Source organism: Hypanus sabinus, assembly GCF_030144855.1.
Source record: "Hypanus sabinus isolate sHypSab1 chromosome X1 unlocalized genomic scaffold, sHypSab1.hap1 SUPER_X1_unloc_17, whole genome shotgun sequence".
In the NCBI taxonomy this organism is placed as follows: Eukaryota; Metazoa; Chordata; class Chondrichthyes; order Myliobatiformes; family Dasyatidae; genus Hypanus; species Hypanus sabinus.
The window spans coordinates 95,917-104,012 of NW_026778965.1; positions in this window are offsets into that span (position 1 = coordinate 95,917).

The window sequence follows — 8,096 nt, forward strand, 5'->3', positions numbered from 1 at the left end:
AGGAATAATCCAAATAGGACATAAATGGTAAATGGTAGGGCATTGAAGAAAGCAGTAGAACAGAGTGATCTAGTAATAATGGTACGTAGTTCCCTGAAGGTGGAATCTCATGTGGACAGGGTGGTGAAGAAAGCTTTTGGTATTTTGGCCTTTATAAATCAGAGTATTGGAGTTGGGATGTGATGTTAAAATTGTACAAGGCATTGGTAAGGCCGAATTTGGAGTATTGTGTACAGTTCTGGTCATCGAATTATAGGAAAGATGTCAACAAAATAGAGAGAGTACAGAGGAGATTTACTAGAATGTTACCTGGGTTTCAGCACCTAAGTTTCAGGGAAAGGTTGAACAAGTTAGGTCTTTATTCTTTGGAGTGTAGAAGGTTGAGGGGGGACTTGATAGAGGTATTTAAAATTATGAGGGGGATAGATAGAGTTGACGTGGATAGGCTTTTTCCATTGAGAGTAGGGGAGATTCAAACAAGAGGACAGGAGTTGAGAGTTAGGGGGAAAAAGTTTAAGGGTAACATGAGGGGGATTTCTTTACTCAGAGAGTGGTAGCTGTGTGGGACGAGCTTCCAGTAGAAGTGGTAGAGGCAGGTTCGGTATTGTCATTTAAAGTAAAATTGGATAGGGATATGGACAGGAAAGGAATGGAGGGTTATGGGCTGAGTGCGGGTCGGTGGGACTAGGTGAGAGTGAGCGTTCGACACGGACTAGAAGGGCCAAGATGGCCTGTTTCCGTGCTGTAATTGTTATATGGTTATATAACTTATTAAATAGTGCAAGTTATAAACAATTATACACACACACACACACATATACATATATACACACACTATATATATATAAGGCCTTGTATGTGATTTATATTTGGGGAACCAATCCACTTGGATTATTATAATGTACTAAAAGATTGTCTGTGACACGTAGAAGGGTAGAAGTTAATGACAGATGGAAACTGGTCATGACGAGAGCATGCATTCTCAGCGTACTTTTTGCATTCACATTTTGAAGACCCATCCTACTAGGTTTTAAAATCTTGTCTGCAGTCGAGTAGACAATGCCCATTTGTGTACATGTTTTAGGAAGATAACTTCTAAGTGAGAATTAAGCTATTCTAGCAATTCCACATCACCCACCACAAGGAGGACCTCCCAATGGCCAAACATTTTAATTGCGATTTCCATTCCTGTTCCTATGTGTCCATCTATTGCCCCCTCTTGTGCCAAGCTTAGGTCACCCTCAGGGTGGAGCAGTGCCTCATGTTCTGTCAGGGTTGCCTCCGCCTTGATGGCATGAGTATTGATTTCTCCTTCCAGTAAATAAATTCCACCCCCATCTTGTTCTATTTCCCTCTCTGACCTTTTACCTCTTCTCACCTGTCTATTACTTCCCCCTGGTCCCTTTCTCATTCCCTTTCTCCCATTGTCCACTCTCGCCTCCTATCAGATTCTTTCTTCTCCAGCCCCGATCTTCGCTATACACCTGGCTTCACCTATCATCTTCCAGCTAGCCCCTCCCCCCCCCTCCATTTTTATTCTGGCATTTTCCCTCTTACTTCTCAATCCTGATGAGGTCTCAGCCAGAAACGACAACTGTTTACTCTTTTCCATAGATGTTACCTGACCTGTTAAGTTCCTCCAGCATTTTGTGCGTGACCAGCTATCCCATTACATTCATGTAACCTAATTTTCCTATGCTATGCTTCAGGACTGAGAGGAGGAGGAATTTCTTTACGCAGGAAGATTATGGATGGAGGTTAAAGTTCTCTAACCCATAGAGCTGTGAATAGTTTCTACTGAAATCAAAAGGGTCACAACTTATAGTAATATTTAGAACCTGAAGAGGTAACAGATGAATTGGTCATGATCTTTCAGGAATCGCTTGTTTCCAGCATGGTCCAGGAGGACTGGAAGATTGTAAATGTCACTGCACGCTTTAAGAAGGAAGGAAGAGAAAAGAAAGGAAATTACAGGCCAGTTAGCCTAACCTCAAAGGTTGAGAAAGTGTTGGAGTTGATCATTAAGGATGAAGTTTCAGGATACTTGGAGACCAATGATAAAACAAGTCAAAGTCAGCATGATATCTTTAAAAGGAAATCTCGCCCAACAAATCTGTTAGAATTGTTTGAGGAATTAACAAGCAGGGTGGACAAAGGAGAGGCAGTTGACGTCATAAGGTATTTGATATGGTACCTCACATGAGGCTGCTTGACAAGGCAAAATCTTACGGTGTTAAAGGAAATATTCTGTAACAGGTAGAGGAATGGCTGACAAGCAGGAAGCAGTGAGTGGGAATAAAAGGGGTCTTTTTCTGGTTGTCTGTCCCTGACTAATGGTGTTCCTCAGGGGTCAGTATTGCTTACTTCCAACAACACTTCATGTCGAAGTGGTCAGCGGTGGGGAACTGGGCCCCAGCTCAATTTATCCTCCGAAGGCGTGATTCTCCTCTGCACCCTCTCTAATCCAGGCAGCATCCTGGTGAATCTCCTCCGCACCCTCTCTAATCCAGGCAGCATCCTGGTGAATCTCCTCCGCACCCTCTCTAATCCAGGCAGCATCCTGGTGAATCTCCTCCGCACCCTCTCTAATCCAGGCAGCATCCTGGTGAATCTCCTCCGCACCCTCTCTAATCCAGGCAGCATCCTGGTGAATCTCCTCTGTACCCTCTCTAATCCAGGCAGCATCCTGGTGATTCTCCTCTCCACCCTCTCTAATCCAGGCAGCATCCTGGTGAATCTCCTCTGCACCCTCTCTAATCCAGGCAGCATCCTGGTGAATCTCCTCTGCACACTCTCTAATCCAGGCAGCATCCTAGTGAATCTCCTCTGCACACTCTCTAATCCAGGCAGCATCCTGGTGAATCTCCTCTGTACCCTCTCTAATCCAGGCAGCATCCTGGTGAATCTCCTCTGCACCCTCTCTAATCCTGGCAGCATCCTGGTGAATCTCCTCTGTACCCTCTCTAATCCAGGCAGCATCCTGGTGAATCTCCTCTGTACCCTCTCTAATCCTGGCAGCATCCTGGTGAATCTCCTCTGCACCCTCTCTAATCCAGGCAGCGTCCTGGTGAATCTCCTCTGCACCCTCTCTAATCCAGGCAGCATCCTGGTGAATCTCCTCTGCACCGTCTCTAATCCAGGCAGCATCCTGGTGAATCTCCTCTGCACCCTCTCTAATCCAGGCAGCATCCTGGTGAATCTCCTCTGCACCCTCTCTGATCCAGACAGCATCCTGGTGAATCTCCTCTGCACCCTCTCTAATCCAGACAGCATCCTGGTGAATCTCCTCTGCACCCTCTCTAATCCAGGCAGCATCCTGGTGAATCTCCTCTGCACCCTCTCTAATCCAGGCAGCATCCTGGTGAATCTCCTCTGCACCCTCTCTAATCCAGGCAGCATCCTGGTGAATCTCCTCTGCACCCTCTCTAATCCAGGCAGCATCCTGGTGAATCTCCTCTGTACCCTCTCTAATCCAGGCAGCATCCTGGTGAATCTCCTCTGCACCCTCTCTAATCCAGGCAGCATCCTGGTGAATCTCCTCTGCACCCTCTCTAATCCAGGCAGCATCCTGGTGAATCTCCTCTGTACCCTCTCTAATCCAGGGAGCATCCTGGTGAATCTCCTCTGCACCCTCTCTCATCCAGGGAGCATCCTGGTGAATCTCCACTGCACCCTCTCTAATCCAGGCAGCGTCCTGGTGAATCTCCTCTGCACCCTCTCTAATCCAGGCAGCATCCTGGTGAATCTCCTCTGCACCCTCTCTAATCCCGACAGCATCCTGGTGAATCTCCTCTGCACCCTCTCTAATCCCGACAGCATCCTGGTGAATCTCCTCTGCACCCTCTCTCATCCAGTGAGCATCCTGGTGAATCTCCTCTGCACCCTCTCTAATCCAGGCAGCATCCTGGTGAATCTCCTCTGTACCCTCTCTAATCCAGGCAGCATCCTGGTGAATCTCCTCTGCACCCTCTCTAATCCTGGCAGCATCCTGGTGAATCTCCTCTGTACCCTCTCTAATCCAGGCAGCATCCTGGTGAATCTCCTCTGTACCCTCTCTAATCCTGGCACATCCTGGTGAATCTCCTCTGCACCCTCTCTAATCCAGGCAGCGTCCTGGTGAATCTCCTCTGCACCCTCTCTAATCCAGGCAGCATCCTGGTGAATCTCCTCTGCACCGTCTCTAATCCAGGCAGCATCCTGGTGAATCTCCTCTGCACCCTCTCTAATCCAGGCAGCATCCTGGTGAATCTCCTCTGCACCCTCTCTGATCCAGACAGCATCCTGGTGAATCTCCTCTGCACCCTCTCTAATCCAGACAGCATCCTGGTGAATCTCCTCTGCACCATCTCTAGTCCAGGCAGCATCCTGGTGAATCTCCTCTGCAACCTCTCTAATCCAGGCAGCATCCTGGTGAATCTCCTCTGCACCCTCTCTAATCCAGGCAGCATCCTGGTGAATCTCCTCTGCACCCACTCTAATCCAGGCAGCATCCTGGTGAATCTCCTCTGTACCCTCTCTAATCCAGGCAGCATCCTGGTGAATCTCCTCTGCACCCTCTCTAATGCAGGCAGCATCCTGGTGAATCTCCTCTGTACCCTCTCTAATCCAGGGAGCATCCTGGTGAATCTCCTCTGCACCCTCTCTCATCCAGGGAGCATCCTGGTGAATCTCCTCTGCACCCTCTCTAATCCAGGCAGCGTCCTGGTGAATCTCCTCTGCACCCTCTCTAATCCAGGCAGCATCCTGGTGAATCTCCTCTGCACCCTCTCTAATCCCGACAGCATCCTGGTGAATCTCCTCTGCACCCTCTCTAATCCCGACAGCATCCTGGTGAATCTCCTCTGCACCCTCTCTCATCCAGGGAGCATCCTGGTGAATCTCCTCTGCACCCTCTCTAATCCAGGCAGCGTCCTGGTGAATCTCCTCTGCACCCTCTCTAATCCAGGCAGCATCCTGGTGAATCTCCTCTGCACCCTCTCTAATCCCGACAGCATCCTGGTGAATCTCCTCTGCACCCTCTCTAATCCCGACAGCATCCTGGTGAATCTCCTCTGCACCCTCTCTAATCCCGGCAGCATCCTGGTGTATCTCCTCTGCACCCTCTCTAATCCAGGCAGCATCCTGGTGAATCTCCTCTGCACACTCTCTAATCCAGGCAGCATCCTGGTGAATCTCCTCTGCACCCTCTCTCATCCAGGGAGCATCCTGGTGATTCTCCTCTGCACCCTCTCTAATCCAGGCAGCATCCTGGTGAATCTCCTCTGCACCCTCTCTAATCCAGGCAGCATCCTGGTGAATCTCCACTGCACCCTCTCTAATCCAGGCAGCATCCTGGTGAATCTCCTCTGTACCCTCTCTAATCCAGGCAGCATCCTGGTGAATCTCCTCTGCACCCTCTCTGATCCAGGCAGCGTCCTGGTGAATCTCCTCTGCACCCTCTCTAATCCAGGCAACATCCTGGTGAATCTTCTCTGCACCCTCTCTAATCCAGGCAGCATCCTGGTGATTCTCCTGTGCACCCTCTCTAATCCAGGCAACATCCTGGTGAATCTTCTCTGCACACTCTCTAATCCAGGCAGCATCCTGGTGATTCTCCTCTGCACCCTCTCTAATCCAGGCAGCATCCTGGTGAATCTTCTCTGCACCCTCTCTAATCCAGGCAGCATCCTGGTGATTCTCCTGTGCACCCTCTCTAATCCAGGCAACATCCTGGTGAATCTCCTCTGTACCCTCTCTAATCCAGGCAACATCCTGGTGAATCTCCTCTGCACCCTCTCTAATCCAGGCAGCATCCTGGTGTATCTCCTCTGCACCCTCTCTAATCCAGGCAGCATCCTGGTGAATCTCCTCTGCACCCGCTCCAATCCGGGTAGCATCCTGGTGAATCTCCTCTGTACCCTCTCCAATCCACGCAGCATCCTGGTGAATCACCTCTGCACCCTCTCTAATTCAGGCAGCATCCTGGTGAATCTCCTCTGCACCCTCTCTAATCCAGACAGCGTCCTGGTGAATCTCCTCTGCACCCTCTCTAATCCAGGCAGCATCCTGGTGAATCTCCTCTGCACCCTCTCTAATCCAGGCAGCATCCTGGTGTATCTCCTCTGCACCCTCTCTAATTCAGGCAGCATCCTGGTGAATCTCCTCTGCACCCTCTCTAATCCAGACAGCATCCCGGTGAATCTCCTCTGCACCCTCTCTAATTCAGACAGCATCCTGGGAAATGTCCTCTGTACCCTCACTAATCCAGGCAGCATCCTGGTGAATCTCCTCTGCACCCTCTCTAATCCAGGCAGCATCCTGGTGAATCTCCCTCTGCACCCTCTCTAATCCAGACAGCATCCTGGTGAATCTCCTCTGCACCCTCTCTAATCCAGGCAGCATCCTGGTGAATCTCCTCTGCACCCTCTCTAATCCAGGCAGCATCCCGGTGAATCTCCTCTGCACCCTCTCTAATCCAGGCAGCATCCCGGTGAATCTCCTCTGCACCCTCTCTAATCCGGGCAGCATCCCGGTGAATCTCCTCTGCACCCTCTCTAATCCAGGCAGCATCCTGGTGAATCTCCTCTGCACACTCTCTAATCCAGGCAGCATCCTGGTGAATCTCCTCTGTACCCTCTCTAATCCAGGCAGCATCCTGGTGAATCTCCTCTGCACCCTCTCTAATCCTGGCAGCATCCTGGTGAATCTCCTCTGTACCCTCTCTAATCCAGGCAGCATCCTGGTGAATCTCCTCTGTACCCTCTCTAATCCAGGCAGCATCCTGGTGAATCTCCTCTGCACCCTCTCTAATCCAGGCAGCGTCCTGGTGAATCTCCTCTGCACCCTCTCTAATCCAGGCAGCATCCTGGTGAATCTCCTGTGCACCGTCTCTAATCCAGGCAGCATCCTGGTGAATCTCCTCTGCACCCTCTCTAATCCAGGCAGCATCCTGGTGAATCTCCTCTGCACCCTCTCTGATCCAGACAGCATCCTGGTGAATCTCCTCTGCACCCTCTCTAATCCAGACAGCATCCTGGTGAATCTCCTCTGCACCCTCTCTAATCCAGGCAGCATCCTGGTGAATCTCCTCTGCACCCTCTCTAATCCAGGCAGCATCCTGGTGAATCTCCTCTGCACCCTCTCTAATCCAGGCAGCATCCTGGTGAATCTCCTCTGCACCCTCTCTAATCCAGGCAACATCCTGGTGAATCTCCTCTGTACCCTCTCTAATCCAGGCAGCATCCTGGTGAATCTCCTCTGCACCCTCTCTAATCCAGGCAGCATCCTGGTGAATCTCCTCTGTACCCTCTCTAATCCAGGGAGCATCCTGGTGAATCTCCTCTGCACCCTCTCTCATCCAGGGAGCATCCTGGTGAATCTCCTCTGCACCCTCTCTAATCCAGGCAGCGTCCTGGTGAATCTCCTCTGCACCCTCTCTAATCCAGGCAGCATCCTGGTGAATCTCCTCTGCACCCTCTCTAATCCCGACAGCATCCTGGTGAATCTCCTCTGCACCCTCTCTAATCCCGACAGCATCCTGGTGAATCTCCTCTGCACCCTCTCTCATCCAGGGAGCATCCTGGTGAATCTCCTCTGCACCCTCTCTAATCCAGGCAGCATCCTAGTGAATCTCCTCTGCACACTCTCTAATCCAGGCAGCATCCTGGTGAATCTCCTCTGCACCCTCTCCAATCCACGCAGCATCCTGGTGAATCTCCTCTGCACCCTCTCTAATCCAGGCAGCATCCTGGTGAATCTCCTCTGCACCCGCTCCAATCCGGGTAGCATCCTGGTGAATCTCCTCTGTACCCTCTCCAATCCACGCAGCATCCTGGTGAATCACCTCTGCACCCTCTCTAATTCAGGCAGCATCCTGGTGAATCTCCTCTGCACCCTCTCTAATCCAGACAGCGTCCTGGTGAATCTCCTCTGCACCCTCTCTAATCCAGGCAGCATCCTGGTGAATCTCCTCTGCACCCTCTCTAATCCAGGCAGCATCCTGGTGTATCTCCTCTGCACCCTCTCTAATTCAGGCAGCATCCTGGTGAATCTCCTCTGCACCCTCTCTAATCCAGACAGCATCCCGGTGAATCTCCTCTGCACCCTCTCTAATTCAG